Source organism: Perissodus microlepis, chromosome 7 (assembly GCF_051167445.1).
Source record: "Perissodus microlepis isolate ML-2025 ecotype Zambia chromosome 7, ASM5116744v1, whole genome shotgun sequence".
Classification (NCBI taxonomy): Eukaryota; Metazoa; Chordata; class Actinopteri; order Cichliformes; family Cichlidae; genus Perissodus; species Perissodus microlepis.
Window position 1 is genome coordinate 49105959 of NC_140467.1, and position 19354 is coordinate 49125312.

A 19354-nucleotide genomic window follows, 5' to 3' on the forward strand; every position below is an offset into this window, starting at 1 on the left:
TGTTTGTGGAGAGACGCAACCAAATAATGCATAATGGCATATCCTCTACTCTAATCCTCTTTCTGTCAATGACTTTACTAATTCTGAATTCCATTTGAAGTGTGGAACAATCATCTGGAAGCCGGTGAAGGATTAAAGTGACACGACTGTTAAAATCATGAAAGGATAAATGTTGACATGGGAGTCTTTGAAATCAAGAAGAAGATGGATAAAAAGACAACAAAAGGAAAGTGCCATTAGCATGAAACAGAGCGAGACAGGTAGCGTCTGCAGATGTGCTTAGATTCTGTACATTTACGGTCCCTGTGGAATTTATGGCAATGTCTTCCCCCATGTCGTTGTGATTGCCTTGATTTATCGAGGCTCTGTCAGTACCCAGGCGAGGACGTTGTAAAAGGGACCGCATCAATTTGCAGTGAAATCCTCGGCAGGATTTGGAAGAAAGTAAGCCCGGCTTCAAATCTGCTCGAATTCACGTGGATCAGCCATGTAATGAAGAAACTAGCACCTCTGCACACAGACAATAAATTCATCGAGGCACAGTAGTTCACCGTCACTGATGAGTATGAGAAAAGACAACTTTTTCAGGGGATACAAGTATATCTAAACTAACTTACAATATGCACCAAGAGGAGTGTTTAAACCAAACAAGAAAGGCAGATGTGTGAAACTGTTGTGCTACAGCAGAAACCCATACGGTAGCGCAGAGATACAAATGAGTTTGCCTGTGTAGTTCTGTTGAATCTGGATGATACTCCACACTCATTTGCAGTGAACAATCTTTTTCCTTTACCACATTTGGCATGCTTGAGAATGAAAGTCTTTTAAAACAATCAGCCAACCGAGTCTTATTCTTGACTTCAAAATTGTGGCGACAATTTCAGATGGCTGAACAAACTCAGCATGTGGCCTGCGCAAACTTGGCAGAAAGTCTGCAAAGCACCTGAGGGAATACTATTGCCTGGGACCCCCTGCTGCTTTGTAACCATTCAGACAGTCTACCTCAAGCTTTCCTGTGACACGGAGGGAGAAAAAAGAAAAGAAAAGACAGACCGCGCTTGCAGCATACGGTATTCTACTTGTCAAAATCACTCAGCTGAGTTCATTCAAACAATTTCGATTTGAAAGTTCCACGTCAATTACAAGCGGGAGGATGCAAATACAGGCATGTACATTGTGTACACAGTCTTTATGACGTTCTTTTTCTCTGTGTCAGTGTGACAGCTGCATCGCCAAGGAACTGCCTTAAAAAACACTCTCTTGTCACTTCCATTCCGGGTCCCGAAAAGCCAGATATCACAAAGATATGATGTAAGCTGACACATCTGGATGGCTTGGATAAGTTTTAGCTGTCATCTGTCATATCAGAGTCCCTTTGAATCCATGGCTAAGCTGCTGATTGGACAAAACGTTTGAATGTCATCAGATAGGCGACGCCCTTTCTGAGAGTGAATTTGGACAGACTGTGAATTTCAAACAGAATATGTATTAAATGACATTATTGCCAATCTGTTCAAACAACTGACAGATTTTCTTCTCATCTTTTTTTGCCGTCTCTGCTTTAACTCCTTCTGTTTTTGCCAGTACTTTCCCTCATCCCATGTAATACAGTACTTCAAACTCCACTTTGCCCTCCTACATTATCTACTCCTCCTATTCTCTGTGCATCATTCTCACCTCCCCCTCTCTCAGTGCCACAGATCCTTTAGCCCCCACCTGCCACCCACCTCTTTCATGCTGCAGATTGGTGCAGCTGGCTGTCATGATGTGAGGCTTGCTGCACCGACACTAGCAGGTATGGCCTCCTTTTTATGATGACACAATGTTGTAGTGATGAGTTACGCTTTCAAACAGTGATTTGATGTCACAGCTGTCAGCGCTTCACTTAGCAATGCAGGAGCTGGCTGCCATATCCCCGCAGGGAATGCGTTATCTGAAAAACTAATGAGCGCTGCACATCATCACAAAAAATTTCCTGACATTACACGCGTTTAAGAAAGTCCTTTCCCAGACTGACAAAAATATATTACCTTTGCGGTATGCATAACCGGGCTGTTTATACGGCATGATGTTTGGTTAACAATACTGTGACCCAAACAGATAAATGTGGGAAGTTGAACTTAATGTATTGTTTTGCAATTTTTACCATTTTTTTTTCAACATGATTAATTATCTTTCCTGTGGCACAGGAATACAAACAGTAGCAGCAACATAAACTGTCTCATCTGTGCAATGTGCTGCGTGCAACTATAACGTTTAACATTTGACAACTTAGCTTGTAACACAAAGGTGGAAACCCTGCATAGGGAAAAGCAGGAGTACCTGGAGAGAATCCACACAAACATGGGGGGAACATGCAAACTCCACACACAAAGGCCCTGGTAAGGTGGTGGAGTTGAACTCACGACCTTCTTGCTGCAAGGCAACAATGCTAACCACCAATAATAAATTAAATAAGATCTGAACATCGAAAATGGTTCTCTTCATGTGTGCTCCACAGGATAAAACTCTGGACTGGAGAGTGTACTATATATAAAAGATGGAGGTAGCTGTGAAACCACTTCCATTGGTTTTGTAAAACCCAGCATTGTCAACATAAGATCATATTTATTTATTGTTGATGCTCTTAATGATGTAGAGTCATTATAGATTTCCGCTAATTCTAGCAAGCTAGTTAGCTAGTTTAGGCACAGTGAGCCATATTGTTACGACAACATGGAGAAGAAAAGTGTAGGTCAGGGAGTTGGTCTAATGATGTGACACTCAGCTGACAGCTACCAGCTAGACTGTGCTGGCATAATGTAACTCGATGTGGCAACACCCCTAAATCTAATAGGTCGGTTAGTACATATTAATTTTAAAGATATTAACTGCTTGGTTGGTGCTGCATGGCATTGCTTCCCGTCATGGCATGGGAGTATTTGCTCATTAATAAAACACATCCTACAGCCTGCACATGACGCATTACATTTCAAGCAGAAAGTCCCAGTTGAAATTTCAACTGGAATGTCCCCTTTAGTCAGAATTCTAACTCTGAAAATTGGAGTAGCCCCATCAAACCTTACTTAACAATCCAAGATAGTGGCACTTCAAGTAACTACTAGTAAAACTGTAACTTGCAATTCATACTACATAGTACATGCAGTGTTGTCTTGAAGTTACAGAAATGCTCTTCGTGTTAGACTGGTACAGCGCAGACATGGCGTTCGTGGCCTGTGTGAAGGCACATCAAATGTAGCAGACTTTAATTTATACTTAAGGTGATGGAGTGGATTGCATTCAGTCTTCAAAAGAATTTAAATTGATAAATTGTGAAAAAAAATATTCCACAGAGTGAATAATCAACATAGACCGTTTCATTTAACGGCCTGTAAACATGTTTATGTCTGTTTTAAATTTGGAAGTCTGTGGGGACCAGAGATGGGCAGTAATTGGCATGGGCACTGTAATCCGATTACTTTTTTCAAGTAACGAGTAGAGTAAGGGATTACTATTGCAAAAACGGTAATTAGATTACTGTTACTGCGTTACTAAAACCGTGATTTTTTTGCAAGAATGTCTCATGACAGTGACATAAGCGAGTGCAAAGTTCGTGACAACAGCTGTGTGCAGATAAACAATGGATAATATATCAATGCGGCATGCAGCGTTTAAAGCATGGAAGTACTGACCTTACTTTGAGTTTTATTCCATAAAAAGTGACAAAAACATTAGCGTCTGTTGTGCGTGGGAAGAAAACTTCTTTTTACAGCGAAAAAAAACTCCCTAAACTTCCAAGCAAGCACCGAGTGCGCTACGACGTGATGGGAAATTCACAGAGAAACTCGCGGATTCTTCAACTGACCGCTGCGGCACACCTGCACCAGGGTAAACCTCCGCCTACGCCACTCCTGCTTTACAGGTGAAAATAGAGCAACAGGACACTAGTCTTTGATTTTATGTATTTCCTGCTGCGTTTTACTTGCATCTATTTGAAAGAGTGAGTGCAAACACAAAAAAAAAAAAATTTATGTGCTGGAATGTGCAGAAAAAAGGTTTAAATGTTAAACAAATGTCTTCCAGTCAGAGAATGTTGCATATAATAAAATTTTTTAAAAGATTAAAACTAATAAAACAAGTTTTAAAAAGAGGCTTTTCCATTTGATTACATTTTGTATGATGGATTATGCAGAAAAAGTAGAATTGGGCTGAAAAATCTATTGCCTTATCATCTATTCAGGTTGTAAATTGTGTTTTTAAAAAGTAACTAAGTAACTGAGTAACTAAGTAATTAATTACTTTTGAAATTAAGTAATCAGTAAAGTAACAGGATTACTTTTTTGGGGAAGTAATCAGTAATTAGTTACTGATTACTTTTTTCAAGTAACTTGACCAACACTGGTGGGGACTAACTTGCCAGTGTCAACTTAAAGTAACTATTCAAGGACTTGCCGTTTGTGGCACTTAAGTCTTTGCGTTATGTTTCACTTGTGCAGCATGCTGCCTGTTCACACTTGTGGTGCTTAGAAATCTTTTGAGATTTAAATGTCAGAATTTCCACAAACCGATAACACAAAATCAGGAAATAAGTCATGATTTGGAAAATGTCTTCTAGTTGATTCATGGAGGGGTGGGATGAGTTGTTAAACACTGCAATCATTTTCAGACAGTCTTTAATGAGAAGCATTTGTAGTGCTGCACTCAGTTGTTCACATGAAAAGTGACAGAAAGAGACCTGCAGGGAGAAGTTCAAACCCTGGCTCCTTTTCACGTCTGCACAGGTGGCCATTCACAATGTGAAGCCGAACTGTCAGATCCTGACAGTGGAGGGTTGAGGGGTTTCTAAAGCTGTTCAACCATCTGACAAGCAGTTCTGATGGAGCATAAATTTTCACATTAATACACCAACACAAAAGGGATTTTGACATGTGAAAGAAGGTAAAACATGGGTGTAAATAATAAAATGAATGGTGAATGTTTCGTGGCTGATGTTGTTTCCAGGTTGTGACATTGCTAATGGTGCTTAATGCTGGCAAAGCTGGCTGTTGGTGAGAAGGTGACAAACAGGAAGGTCATTAATAATGGGATATTAATAATACATGTTAGTAAAAGTACTGTTAAAATAATATTAATAATTATCTCTGTCTTTAAGTCCACTGGTTTTATTGACTCTATATTGTCATTACTCTCTCATGTGGTTCAAAAAACAAAGACTCAACATAAATATACCATAAATACAAAAATAATATTTAAACACAATTTATCTGGTTAACATAGTCTCTCTAAGTAGTGTTGATCAACTTTGTTGTGTACTTTAGGGGCAATTTGTCGACTTCAAAGTCTTATATAACGTTTATTTGGCTTTACAGCATGGGGACACAGGGCAGAACAAGGAGAAAGGATTTTGAAATTGTGCTCCAAAATTGCTATAAACTTTAATAAGCTCTGTAAGCCTTATAATATGACACTTTGGAACAGTGTTGCTGCTGACGGGAGGACATTTTTCTGTGATTTAAGGGGCCCAGAGCTAAATAGAGGCTGTGTAACAAACCAGGGATTGTAGATCTTTAATGTGTATGAGCTGTTGTTAAGCTGTTGTCAGAGGCCACGAATTTACACCTCTGTACCTGTTACTGCATTCCTCAGAGATTCCCTCTGTTATTGTAATATCGAAAGCAAGGAAGGCCACATTTTCTTATCTGGCTGTCCACCCGTCTTCTTGAAACCAACAGCTTTTTATTCAGAACAACCCTGGCTTTAGTAATTAGTTGACTGTTGATTAAAAGGGGTTTTGGAGAGAAAGAAGAGATCTGGCAATTACCCAGCATATTAATCCCCTTCAATGGCTTCATTAGAATGCTCCACGCACCCTGGCTTCAAGTTTTACATTTAAATTTGACTCTTAAATTTTTACACTGCAATTTGCACTTTTAATTTGCTCCTCCCATAATTGGACAGAGCTGTTTTGTGCTTGAGTTGCTTTGTAAGTGGAACCAATGTTCTGCCCTCCCATTTTCCTCTCTGACTATGGGGCCCTAAAGGTTTGGAAAAGAAGAAGAGGCCAATAAGTTCTGTTTTTTTCATGTTTTTAGCTTTATTCTTGATATTTATGCTTGATATGACTTTTTGTTATTCGAAATATGCGGAAACTTAGTTCTGCAGTGAGGATAATGGCAAATTTTGTACCCCTGCACAAGGGAACAATAGAATGCAGTTTATATGGAGGAGGGGAACTTTAAAATAGATATTAGCTGTACTTATATTAGGCATCGTATGTAGAATATATAGCATAGATGCACAATCAATCAAATTCTGATCGGGATCATGGTTTTGAGCATGATAAATGAACATTTACTGAGCAATAATAAAATGTGCTCTGCCAAAAGACAGCAAAGCAAAACGCGAATGACGCGCTCCCTAAATCACTGCCCAAACACGTGTCTGCACTGTTCCCTGGACTGCACAGCTTGAAGTTTCCTGGACTAGTCCGAACGAATATCACTATGTTAAAACACAGATGAAAACACAAATCAAATGTCTGGCACACCAGAAGGTGTAGCGTTTGTCCCTCAAAGGAGATGATCATCCGTTGCTTGGAAATGACTCAGCTTTAACACCAGTGACGGTAACCAAGAATAAATTGTGTGCAAAGAGTACTGCATACAGCAAAGAGTTTTGTCTGGGCTGCAAAGCAATACAACTGGCTGAAAAAACACCACAATCTTCAACATAATGAACGTGTGAAGAAAGGCCAAGAAAAAAACAAAACAATGCAGCGGTTGCTAACATGAATCATCCACAAATCAGCTAAGTTGTCTATAAAAAACAAGACTGTACAGCGTGCCTTTGTATACATCCAGCTCACAAAGCTGCGCTGAAATCACAGAAGCAATCACAAAAGATATGTGTGAGGAACAAAGGCTTCGGGAAAATGGTCGACATACAGGACAAAAGATATCTTATCTCCTTGCGCAGTTATTTCAAGTTGGAAAACATGTGCCGTGTGCAAAACCTTGAGTACAGAATGGAGTGAAAGATTTTATATTTCACTTCAAGGAAATGCACTTAGGCGAGGTGAATAAAAAACTTTTTTTTTTGTCTGCAAGGAAGTTCAAATTAACAGGAATAAAGAATAATGTCATGCAAGTGTTCTCAATTATTTCACTTTGTGCTGAGTTTGGGTATCTTTTTTAAAAAAAAATTAAATTCTGTATATATTACTCTACTGAATTTACAGATGTGCAAATGTGAAAGCAGTTTAGAGTTTCAGTAACAGTGCAATGAATTTTTTTGTCACTAAAATCAATGAATAAATGTGACAAATAATCGACCAAAATGATTGTGATAATAGTGATTTTTAGCACCCTTGCTACTGTATCAACAAAAATAAAAGAGCATGCTGTGTGTAAAGAGGGAAGGAAGAGTTTTCTTCATGCAGTAAGCTTTCAGATGCCAGGCAATCTTTTTTTTTTGGTGAGAGTGTGTCGTGCATAGGTCAAACACCTATTTTTTGCCACAAGGAGCTAATTCCAACATCCATTCAAGAGTTTGTTTGTAGCATTTCCGATGAAACAAAAGATCACTGGCTCACTGACCTGTGAGGCTAAAAGGGGCAAAAGCTGAAAGTTAGACGGTCTTTTGGTTTTTGCCCGCAGCCACTCGATTTCAAAAATGCAAAGTGGGGCACAAGGTGCAGTTTAGGGCAAGTGTGATGTTACGGCCAGTTGCTAAAGTTGAGGGTCTCTAGGAATGTCTAATGACTCTGGCTTTAGTGGGGACTTCCTGCGACTTCTGTTTTCTTACATTTCTCATTGTTTATAAATGGAAATCCAGCCACCCATCCCGTCAGTCACTTGGGTGCTGAAGCCTGTTGTTATTTATTTTTAAAAAATTTTTAAAAAGTTATTTTATGGATTTATATTTTATTATCAATTGATTCAATATCATTTCAAGATTGCATTTCGCCTTTCCTCTTCACGTTGCTTATCTGCATGCAGCTAAAGCCTGCTCAAATATGATTGATCAGCATGACTGCAAATACAAGCAGAAAGCTTCAAGTGTAAATTAATGCCTTGAGTATTATATTGTGTCTGCAGAAGGGCCAAATATTTCTCACGTTATCTCCTTTGTTTGGATGAATGAAAGGCTAGAGCTAGAAGTATTTTGTCTTGTGTTGGAAATAATAGACTTGATTCCAACTAATATAACGCTTCCTCAATATACCTTCTTACTCGGAGGTTACTCCATCATTGAAATAACAAGTTTGCTTGTGCCACTTTTATTGATGTGTGCATGTCTGCATGCATAGAATGATAGAGGTGTAAATAGTGAGACCACCTTGTTATAATAAATCCAATATATCTTGACTTCTTGATGAAACTGACAGCATATGCACAAGGATTTCCCAAGAGACGGAACAAAAACATGAAACCTATTATCATCCAGTCCCGTATCTTAACTAATGGGGTGTGTATGTGGTGACGGATAAACAAGATTCATTCATGCTTAAACAGATCCAGGGCTGTTTTGAAGTGTTTCACGCACCGTATATTGGATATTTTTAAAAGTGCCATTACTTTTGTCTCTCTTTCTTATAATCATGCTCATCATTCATTTTTACATTATGCAAGGTTCTTGTTTCAGCTTCTAACTACCCACATGCTGTATTTATACACACACTTAGAAACACACATGCAGGCAGAGAGAGCAGGCCATTAATTTAATGGCTAGTCCACCTTAGATGAATGGAAAAGGGGAATGTGTGTGCTTATGTTCAGTCTTTGCAAATCTAACCTCTGTGCTATGTGACTGGAGCCCACCCACACATGCATCTACGCACACACACATACACACACACCACTGCACACGTCTTACCTTCCATGTTTTTGCCCATTTTCTCCTTTCTCCTTCTCTTATTACAATATATCTCCATACCACAAATCCATGTAACCAAGCATGCATGCATACACACACGCACACGCACACACAAAGTTATACAACAGACTGCACCTTAAGGCCAACAGTTACTGCATAATGGAGTTAGTGATACATCCATTGGCTGCTCTGCTCATTTAAAAGTCAAGGGAGGAGAGGGAAGAGTTTGGGAGGAGATGAGGTTACTGAAAGGCCAGAGACTACAGAGCGAAAACTGCAACACAAGGGGATAGGAAGAGACAGTCCTATCTCAAGAAATGACACCACGGGTTTTTTTCTTGAAAGTAAAGCGGCCTCTAGAGGCTGTGTTAAGAAAAAAAAAGTAACCTGTCACATATTGTCGTTGCCTTTAGATCGGTAAAAATTCAGCAGCCCAGTAGTAAAAAAAACAACAACAAAATTTTACATGTGCTTGCTGTTGTAAAAATTGTATTTTAAGCCAAACTATAATCTTTGCATAACCCTCACCATGTACCTCGCCATAGTAAAGTGTTTGTGTCATCACACTCTACCTGCATCTTAAAGGTTTTTCTTTCATGGAAAAATTCTTATGTTATTTCAGGAAAGCTTACATGGCTTGCAGGTGCATTCGAAAGCATTAATCCATGGAATCACTTTAAGGGGGAGAATGCATGTGTAAACAAGACCAGTGAGGTGCACTGAATAATGTGAAGACTTTCCTGGGTCTATCCAGGCCAAAGTTGTTTTTCAGTATTTTATTTTTAGCACCGCTGCTGTTATTATGACACAAAATGCAGAAAATGAGGGGAGAAACTATATTTCGATACTGGCTTTATTCAAATGGCCGACCTTCCAGTTAGACTGTATGAGCTATCAGCCTAAATAGTGTAGTGGACTAGAGCTCAGAGGCATAAATTAAAGCACTAAAAATGACTTAATTGCTTATTTATATCAGAGTATTGCAACATAATTATCATTTCAAAGCAAAGAAGCAAGGGATTATCGTCGGGTAGCATTAGTTTTAATGTCCAGGCTGTTGTTATTCTTTTTCATGTGCTGACATGCATCCTCTGATTCCTACAGGCATAGCTTATAATAGCATTACAGCAGTGGTCATTTGTCAGCTAATGGTTTTCCTTATTGACCTCTCTAAGCCTTATCTCAGTGTGGTGGCTGTGATCACTCCCGAGGCTAAGGACTGTGACGTCCACTTGCTAATTTTCTTCTTTTGCTCAGATAGCTGGCCCATTTTTCTTATCCTTTCTTCCTGAAATTTTGTTCTGCATGGTTAACCTGACCGGATTTAGTCTGCACCAATCTCTAGTTTCTCCTTCCCTCTCTCGATGCTTAGTCAAAAAATATGTATGTTTAGCTATGTATGGAGCGTGTCTGTGCGTGTGTGCATGGGTTGTGCTGCACAAATACAGTGCATTTCCGAGGTGCTCTGTGTGTGTGTGTTTGTGTGTGTGAGTGTGATGAATAGCTGCAAGGTGATAATGCATGCAGATGTTCCTGCTTGCTGGTGTAATTACACTACATGTGTCTGCTCTTTCTTTCTGCAGTTGAACTAATGTGCATTTATAGGAATGGGCAGGTGAGCACTCGGTGTATATTCATTATTTGCATGTGTCTGCGATAACTATATTCATTTCTGTGACCAAACCACCCCACGCAGCTCTAAACATTTGTTTGAACACGATCCCACCTTTCACATTTAATGTGCTGCACACTACTCCAGTGCTTTTTGACAGAAATAAGAAATGGTAACCGCAAAGCCACTGCATGTATACAAATCATGACATCATTTCCTAAGAGGGTTTGATGTCACAGTTAAAGCTACACTGATGTGGTTTTGTTGTTCTTTCTTGTGCTTATTTGCAATTTGTTTTCATTCTACCTGGGAACCCCTAAGCACAAATATCATTCCAGTTCTATTATTCATTTGGCATTGCAGGAAGTTACATGTTATCCCTTTAATAAACACAGATTTACCCTGCAGTCCATGGGTGGGTTGATGGTGAAAAAACACTAAAAATGTCTAGTGTTAAATAAAATGACTGCGTTGCATTCATTAAATAGTAAATCATTTGAGAACAATCTGCCTCAATGCCCATGTTCCACTTGAAGAGAGCTTTTAGTATCCAGTATCTACTTTATATGTCATAGGAGATAAAGAAGGTGTACTGATTTATGCATTACCGCATGTCCTCTATGGTGGATAATCAGTGGACTATATGCTCTCTATGCAGCATTGACCCTTTCCTCACTATTCCACCTTGTGAAGAAGATTAGGACATTAGGATCAATGCAAATGCGCCTGACTTTCTTATTTTCATTGATAACAAAACAAAGATTGACTCTACTTGTACACTATCGGAGTAAAAGGCCAAATGTCATGGTAAAAGAATAAACAGTATTGAGCAAGCAAGTGCTTGTTAAATTTAAAAATTACCTAAAAAATCTCTGAATAGCTTTTTCATATAAATGTAAATATAAATTGATATCTTAAGAACTTCAGCTGCTGCATGATGTAGCAAAGCATACCACATTATGATGTTTTTCCCTCCACTGTGCTTGACTGTTGGTGAGGTTTTTTAGTTAATGTGCAATGTGTTAATGTGTTCTTAATGTGTGTTTTTTCAAACAAGCATAATAAAGGGTTAGGACTCATTCATTATTTCTTTCCATTCATACCACGGCCATCCTGTTTTTTTTCTTATAGTAAGCATGAGACAACACATTTTAGCAAGCTGTGAAGATACCTGCAGGTGTTTTGCTGTTATCTCCGTTTTATTTTTCACTCTCTGTGTCATCTTTGCAGGAAGTTCACCCCTAGGGAGAGAAGCTATGGTCCTGTTGACGATTTGTCTTTTTATGAACTGATGAAGGCACTGCTTTAAAATGCTTTAGTCACCTTTCTCTTTGAGTCACACATACCAATTTTTCTTGAAAGGAGCAGAGTCTAAAGAAGTCAGGTACGTTCCTAGCATGCAGAGTGTTTAATTAGTGAGTTTGTTCATCACAGAGATGTAAAGCACATCTGGTTTTGTGTCATAATTTTGTTTAACTTGTGTTATATCTATAAAAATGACTTCCGTGAAGATTAAACGACATTTGATGCTTATTCAATGCATGTTTTTATGCCTGGATTTATTTATTCTTTAAAGTAAGGAACCTTAACCAAGCTGCTGCAAGAGAAGAATCACAGATAAAATGACACAAGCTAAATGCATTTCGTTTTGTTTTGTCCTTTAGAGAGATCTACAGGAAAATAATTTGACTATTTTGTTGTAAGATTCTCCATTTTCTATCCTCACATTTCATGGCTTAGGCTAAAATGGATCTTTTCAAACCTGTATGTCAGTTTTGTGTCGACTCATGTAAGTCTGTGGGTGTTGTAGGTGTTGCTAGCTGGTGTAAAACTTTGGATGAGTGCGTTGTGTAAAAGCACACTTGTGATGATCTAAGCACTTCTGTTGTTTGAATCATTAGGGATGCTGCAGTGTACCATAAGAAAAAGTCATCCTGGACTAAACTGGAGGACAGTACATGCCTCAGCATATATCAGTGTGCACCCTTATTCTTGGCCATCCAGCTCATTATTATTTCACCCCTCAATGCTTCATTCCTTCACCCCATCAGTCTCTATCTAACTAATCAGGTTGTATTCCCTCACCTTGTGTTTCATTCAGGATTTAACCTCTTATGCAAATTATGTACAGACTTTTGTACATTATACAGATTCAGATATTGCATACCAAGTGCTCTGACCTGAAAATACATCCCAGCATTTTATTTGCAAGCTGGTATTGACTCAATAGGTTTTTTAAGTGATTTAAGTAAATGCCAGTCACTGTAATTGGAATATTTATCTAGGTATTTTTCATGGCTTTCTTTGTAATAATAATGGTAAAAAAAAAAGATTAAAGATCTATGAATGGTGGATTTAAGCCATTTGGTCATTACAGTAAAGTGACATGTAATTCACCGCTCCCTTCAGCAACAATGCCCCCACATGTCACCGCCACTATTACAGCACTGACATTTCCTTCATCTGTGACTCCACATCTCTTTTGGACAGTGATTCCTCCAGTTTTCCGTCATCAAATGAAATCAAGTAAGTTTTATATAGCTCAGGATCACAAATTTGCCTCTAGAGGCTTCACGAGCTGTGCAGTATGCTGTATGACAATGCCTCTTCTTAGACATCCCATTTGGATGAGAAGATAAAAGCCATTTAAAAGGTAATAAATGCAAGAAACCTTTCAGAATGGATGAAAATGCTATCGATGTAGTGTGTACAGAATAGATGAGAAAAAAAAGCAAAAATACAACATGAGTCACCAAATCACAATCCTGCCCTCCTCATAAGCAGGAGTAGTGCTAATATGTCACACATCTCTACCAAAAAGCTCCGGAGTATCATGGGAGTATCATAAAAACAACCGTCATCATTGAAATAGTCATACTCACTCTTAATATGGCCATGGTGAATCAGCCGGTAACTAGGTACAACATTCTCTGGAGGAGGAACAGGAACAAAGACACTTCATGTAAGGTGAATCAAAGCAGATACAGCATGTTTGACAATGAAGGTTAAATAGTCATCGCAAACAGGATGAGAATTTTAAACTTATCTAATACTGATGTCATGCTTGATGATGAACATAAGCAGTAGTCAACCTCCTACCTTACAATACCTATTTTTACTTTACGTAGTAATATACAGTAATCTGAATCCCCTTTGGAATTGCATCAGGAAATTCATCTGGGGTAAAACTTTGCCAACTCGACATGCGGAGCAACCGGCAGTGGCAAGTGTAATTTCAACAGTACTTCTCAATTTTTATACAAAATTAAAAAAAATGTTGCTAAAGTAAATGAAAGAAACCTGGCAGCACGACTCTTTGGGCTGAAAATTGTCAGAAAATGTTTAAAACATTTGCTACATTAAGAACCATCTGAAGGTCTACTAGAAGATGTGAATGCAGCATTATGATCAATACTGGGAGAGTGTTCGAGAGAGAAGGATAAAAATCCAAAATAAATGCGTTCAAGGTGAAGCCAAGATCAAGTTTATTTATATAGCACATTTCCAACAGCTGCACAAAGTGCTTTACAAACTAAAGTGCAACTAAAATAAGTAAAAAACACAACAATGTTCCTTCACATTTTCTAAAGCAGTCCAGTAGGCCAGATTGGAGTCTTTGCAAGACTGTCTCTGGTTGCCCGGGCCTTATGTGTGACACCCCTGATCTACATTATAAAAAGGGAGTTGAGCCTATATTAAATCTAAGAGATTTACTCTGACAAAATCATGCATATGAAAAAGAAAAGTGGGTTATTGTCTGTTATGTATTCATTCGTGCAAAGCTACAAATATGCATATTATTTTTAAGGTTAAAGGTGGGCACCTGTATGACTGCATGCATATAAGTCTGCAGAAAATTCACATATTGTACTCGAAAATGAAAATTCCTAGTGGCAGAGTGGTGCAGTGGTTAGCACTGTCACCTCACAGTGAGAAAGTCCAGTTCTAGCTGACTGTGGCCTTTTTTTGTGCATGCCCTCCCTGTGCCTGTGTGGGATTTCTCTGGGTACTCTGGCTTCCTCGCCCAGTCCATGTGCCTGTTAGGTTAGTGAGCTGTAGCTCTGTTTTCCTGTGTTAGCCTTGTCACAGACTAGTGACCTGTCCAGTGTGTGTCCCACCTCTCACCTCAAGGATGGGATGGATTCCTTGTAGTCCCGCAGCTCTTAAAAGCCTTAAATTTCCCTTAACATGCAAACCACGAGAATGTGCATCGTTTTTCACATGGTCTGCATTCCAATTGCTGCCCAGGTGTTCTGTGTTTAAATGCAGACCATGCACTGTATCGACATAATCGCGATTAGAATTCAGAACACACGGCTATAACAGTAGTGCAGAAACAGTGCAATGTAAATTATTTGAACATTACGGCTTTAAAATGTAGTGCACTATTATAGCGCTGAATATTTCAACTGTTGTAAAGTTCAAGTGAGGCAATTAAGCGCCATATTTTCCTGGATGATATATTGCTGGATAGAGATAATATATTCATCCCCCCCCCACCCCCCCACCCCTTTTTTTTCCTGCTGAGTGTGAGGGGCCAAAGTAGTGGAAGGACAGACCACTTACCCAGGATTAAAGAAGCTCTGTGTGTCTTTACTGATATTGCTCTCTTTCACACACTAAGGCTTTATAGCATATTTTCACTCTTGCCCCACTCTCACTCTAATGATTCCAATCCTATCATCTTTCTCTCTCCGCTCCACCAAGGCCTTATACTGTCTCAGCTCAACAGTCTCTGCCTTCCTTTCAGTACACAATCTCCCTTTATCATCCTTAATGTTTTCCTTTCCTTGCCTTTCCTCCTTTTTCTTTACTTCCTTTCTTCCTCCCCTCTTAATTTCTCTCCTCTCATCACCCACCGTAGTCCCCTACTGCTCCCTTGCTTCCAGCTTGTCAGATAAAGGTGAAGATCTCCTTTAGAGTGCTTGCCTCTGCTTTTTTCCTTTTGGGGGATTTTTTTCTCATTTTTTCATCCCATCTCCTTACTATAGGCTTTTCTTTTTGAGCTCTAGTGGTGGCATTTCTGATTGCGCTGGAGTATGGAGGGGGATCTTTACAGTGAGTGACCTTTGTGGATTTCTAAAGCTCATTATTCCTCATTGGGCTCGGTTGTGGCGCTGTGGGGAGTGGCATAAGTCTAGTGACAGCTGCTGCTGAGCCAATGCACATCCTGGTGAATCTTTTTTCTTGTTTTTTCTCTCTCATCCTTTCTTCTCCACATTCCCTTTGCTTCTGCCTCTGACCTTTTTTTCAGGCATTTCACCAACATTTTCTCTGTTTCTTTTAACTTAACCCTTTCTGCGTACTGACTTTGATCTTTCCAGATTTTTTTTCTTGTAAGAAAGCACACCTGTAAGTGCATGAATGAACTGAATTGTTGAATTCTTTTTTTTTTTTTTTTTTTAACTTTTTAGTTTTGCAGGTGGAATTTTGAAAATGTGGATTTTTTTTATGAATTTACAGAAAAGGTTGTTGCAAGGCAAAGTTTTAGCTTCTTTCATAGTTTTTTATTCTCCCTATAGATTCCATGTGTGACTGAGGCCTGCAAAGCCCACAATATAGAGGAATGCATATTTCAGAGACATCAATGTTATGATTCTGCAACAGTCACAATAAACTTCAGCTAACATTTTCGTATCTGTGTTTCACTTTGGCAACAGTACTGATAAATTCCTTCTCAAAGTTACCGTTATGTGATAGCTGAAAGATGGAGCTATTAAATTGTATTTTATTGTTACAAAAGACGAGGGTTATGAAAGAGGGAATTGGTTAGAGGACAATGCCGCGCACTGTACCTAGTATGTTTCATCTGCTGGCAGGTAGAGTGTCAACAAGGAATATATGATGAATAACTAAATAACGAAATGGAAAATTGGTCCCCCAACTCCAACCAAGGAAGCAAATGATTTGTTAAGTCGCCAAATGTTTGTATGTATGTTTATGTGTGATATATGATTGATCACGTAAAGTAAATGTGCATCACCGCTATGATCAGCATATTTTTCGCTATCCTTCTTAATTCAATTCAATTCAATTCAATTTTATTTATATAGCGCCAAATCACAACAAAAGTCGCCTCAAGGCGCTTCATAGATACAGAGAAAAACCCAACAATCATATGACCCCCTATGAGCAAGCACTTTGGCGACAGTGGGAAGGAAAAACTCCCTTTTAACAGGAAGAAACCTCCGGCAGAACCAGGCTCAGGGAGGGGCGGCCATCTGCTGCGACCGGTTGGGGTGAGAGAAGGAAGACAGGATAAAAGACATGCTGTGGAAGAGAGACAGAGGTTAATAACAGATATGATTCAATGCAGAGAGGTCTATTAATACATAGTGAGTGAGAAAGGTGACTGGAAAGGAAAAACTCAATGCATCTTGGGAATCCCCCGGCAGCCTACGTCTATTGCAGCATAACTAAGGGAGGATTCAGGGTCACCTGGTCCAGCCCTAACTATATGCTTTAGCAAAAAGGAAAGTTTTAAGCCTAATCTTAAAAGTAGAGATAGTTTCTGTCTCCCGAATCCAAACTGGAAGCTGGTTCCACAGAAGAGGGGCCTGAAAACTGAAGGCTCTGCCTCCCATTCTACTTTTAAATACTCTAGGAACAACAAGTAGGCCTGCAGAGCGAGAGCGAAGTGCTCTAATAGGGTGATATGGTACTACAAGGTCATTAAGATAAGATGGGGCCTGATTATTTAAGACCTTGTATGTGAGGAGCAGGATTTTGAATTCAATTCTGGATTTAACAGGAAGCCTGTCTTAACAGTACTGAATCATTGGTAGCCTTAAGAGGAAGATGTTATATGCATACTATTATTATCCAGACACACATGCATTCAATACAAATGTCTTGAGCTGTCCCTCATGTCTTGTTTTTAATAGGTGCATCGATTTATTGAAACATGCACACATAAATGGAAATGGAGTAGATAAGGCAAAAACAGGGAATGCTAGGGAGTGTCGTTATATTTTGCTATGAAAAATGGGAAATAGGTACAGTGAATTACTGAAACATGTGTAAGCATGTTTCAGTAAATCACATATAGTGGCTGTCCAGGTTTGCTTTTACTGCATTGGCAGTGTGTTTGGGATAATTGTCCTGATAAAAAAAAAACAAAAGAAGCCACTGCCAGTCAGACACTTTCCCTGGTTCATTAAAATGACATAGCTTCCACTGTCTTTTTTAGATGGCTGTAGACACTGATGATTGCACGGACCTCCTGACTTCTTCCATATATACTGACAATGCTTTTAACAAAAATTTCAGATTTGGATCCATCACTTCATAAGTCTTGCTGCCACTGATTTTCAATCCAGTTCTTGTGTAATATGGCATACCTCAGCCTTTTCTCCCTGATTCTCTTCCTTAAGAATGGCTTCTTGACAGCCATCCTTCCACTGAGACCATTTTTTAACCTATTTCTTAAGGACATGACTTTCACATACTATTCATCTGCTGTTGTTGCATTTTTTTTTTTATGTCTACCAGTTTCCTGAAAATTTTTTAAAGACAGACTGCATACAATGCCAAGATATGTCAAGTTTTAGCTCTTTGAGAAAGCGAAAAAAAAAAAAAGAAATACTATTTTATGCCTGTCAAACTGTGTTATCCATTTCACTTATCCTGAAGAAATGGGAACAAATTATGTGTTTTTGACAGGGTGCTAGCAATAAAGTACCCAAAGATACTATGTGCCATGTGAAAATGGTCAGGTACAAGAACTGGACTGAAAATGAATGAGCAAAAAAGACCAGTGTCCAAAGAAAGACTTTGAAGACCTTCAGAAAGCCCAGAGAAGTATTGCTTAATGCCTCATTAGACAATTATTTTTGAAAGAAAAATATAAAAAAAACGAGGGGTGGCTTAAGAGTTTCGCACACTACCGCACATTTTCTTAACTGTTTTCTTAACTGCTTATCTAATTCAATATTATAAGGGGGCTGGAGCTTATCACAGATGTCATTCCCACAAATTTTTAAACATTTTAATTACCATTACGTCTTGATATTGTCACAATGTGCTGTGCGGCAGGCAGGGTGAAGGACCCAAATGCAGACTCCAAAACAGCTTTATTGCTGACACAAGGGAAAGAATACAAAACTATACTGGGACATGAATAACCTAGTAAATGAAAAAGCACACAAGAGAAACACACAGCCAGGTATGAGGGAGATCACGATGCTGGACAGAAGAAAGCCAAAGGGGTTAAATAAACAGGGAATGACGAAGGAACAGGAAACTCATGGGGAACACAGCTGGGGCAAAATAACACAACGAGACAGAGGACACAAAGCTAACCATAACACATGACACAAGGTACCTTCAAAGTAAGAGAAGCAAAGCAAAACATGGCGCACACAGACAGGAGACTATCAAATTAAAACAGGAAGTAAAGGGAACACACGCACAGACACAGAGACATAAATGGGGAAACATAGATAACATGAGAGGCAGGGGAACCCAGAATGAAACATGAGGGAAAAAAGACACAACAACTCACAACAAAGATAATCACATCAACATAGAAGGAGACACAGAGGGCAAAGACACCAGGGGGAACCTAATAATCAAAAGCTAAACAGAATAACCTATAGACACTATAGAATAATTCTGGACAGACAGACATCTGGTTACGATCATTCATCAGCAATGGCGCCTGTGTTTGGCTTTGCCGCTGCTGCTACAGCTCGTTGGAGGCGACAGTGTAGTTTTTCACTGTCGTCACTTGTCGTTTGCAATATACTTTTTGCTCTTTTGTATTCTGACTTTGCTTCTGCTGCTTTAATTTATGATCGGGATACACTGTTAAACATCAAAGACTCAATGGAGATCTACTGTGACAGGTCCTATTCTCTTTTTGCTGTATATACTCCCTCTAGGCCACAT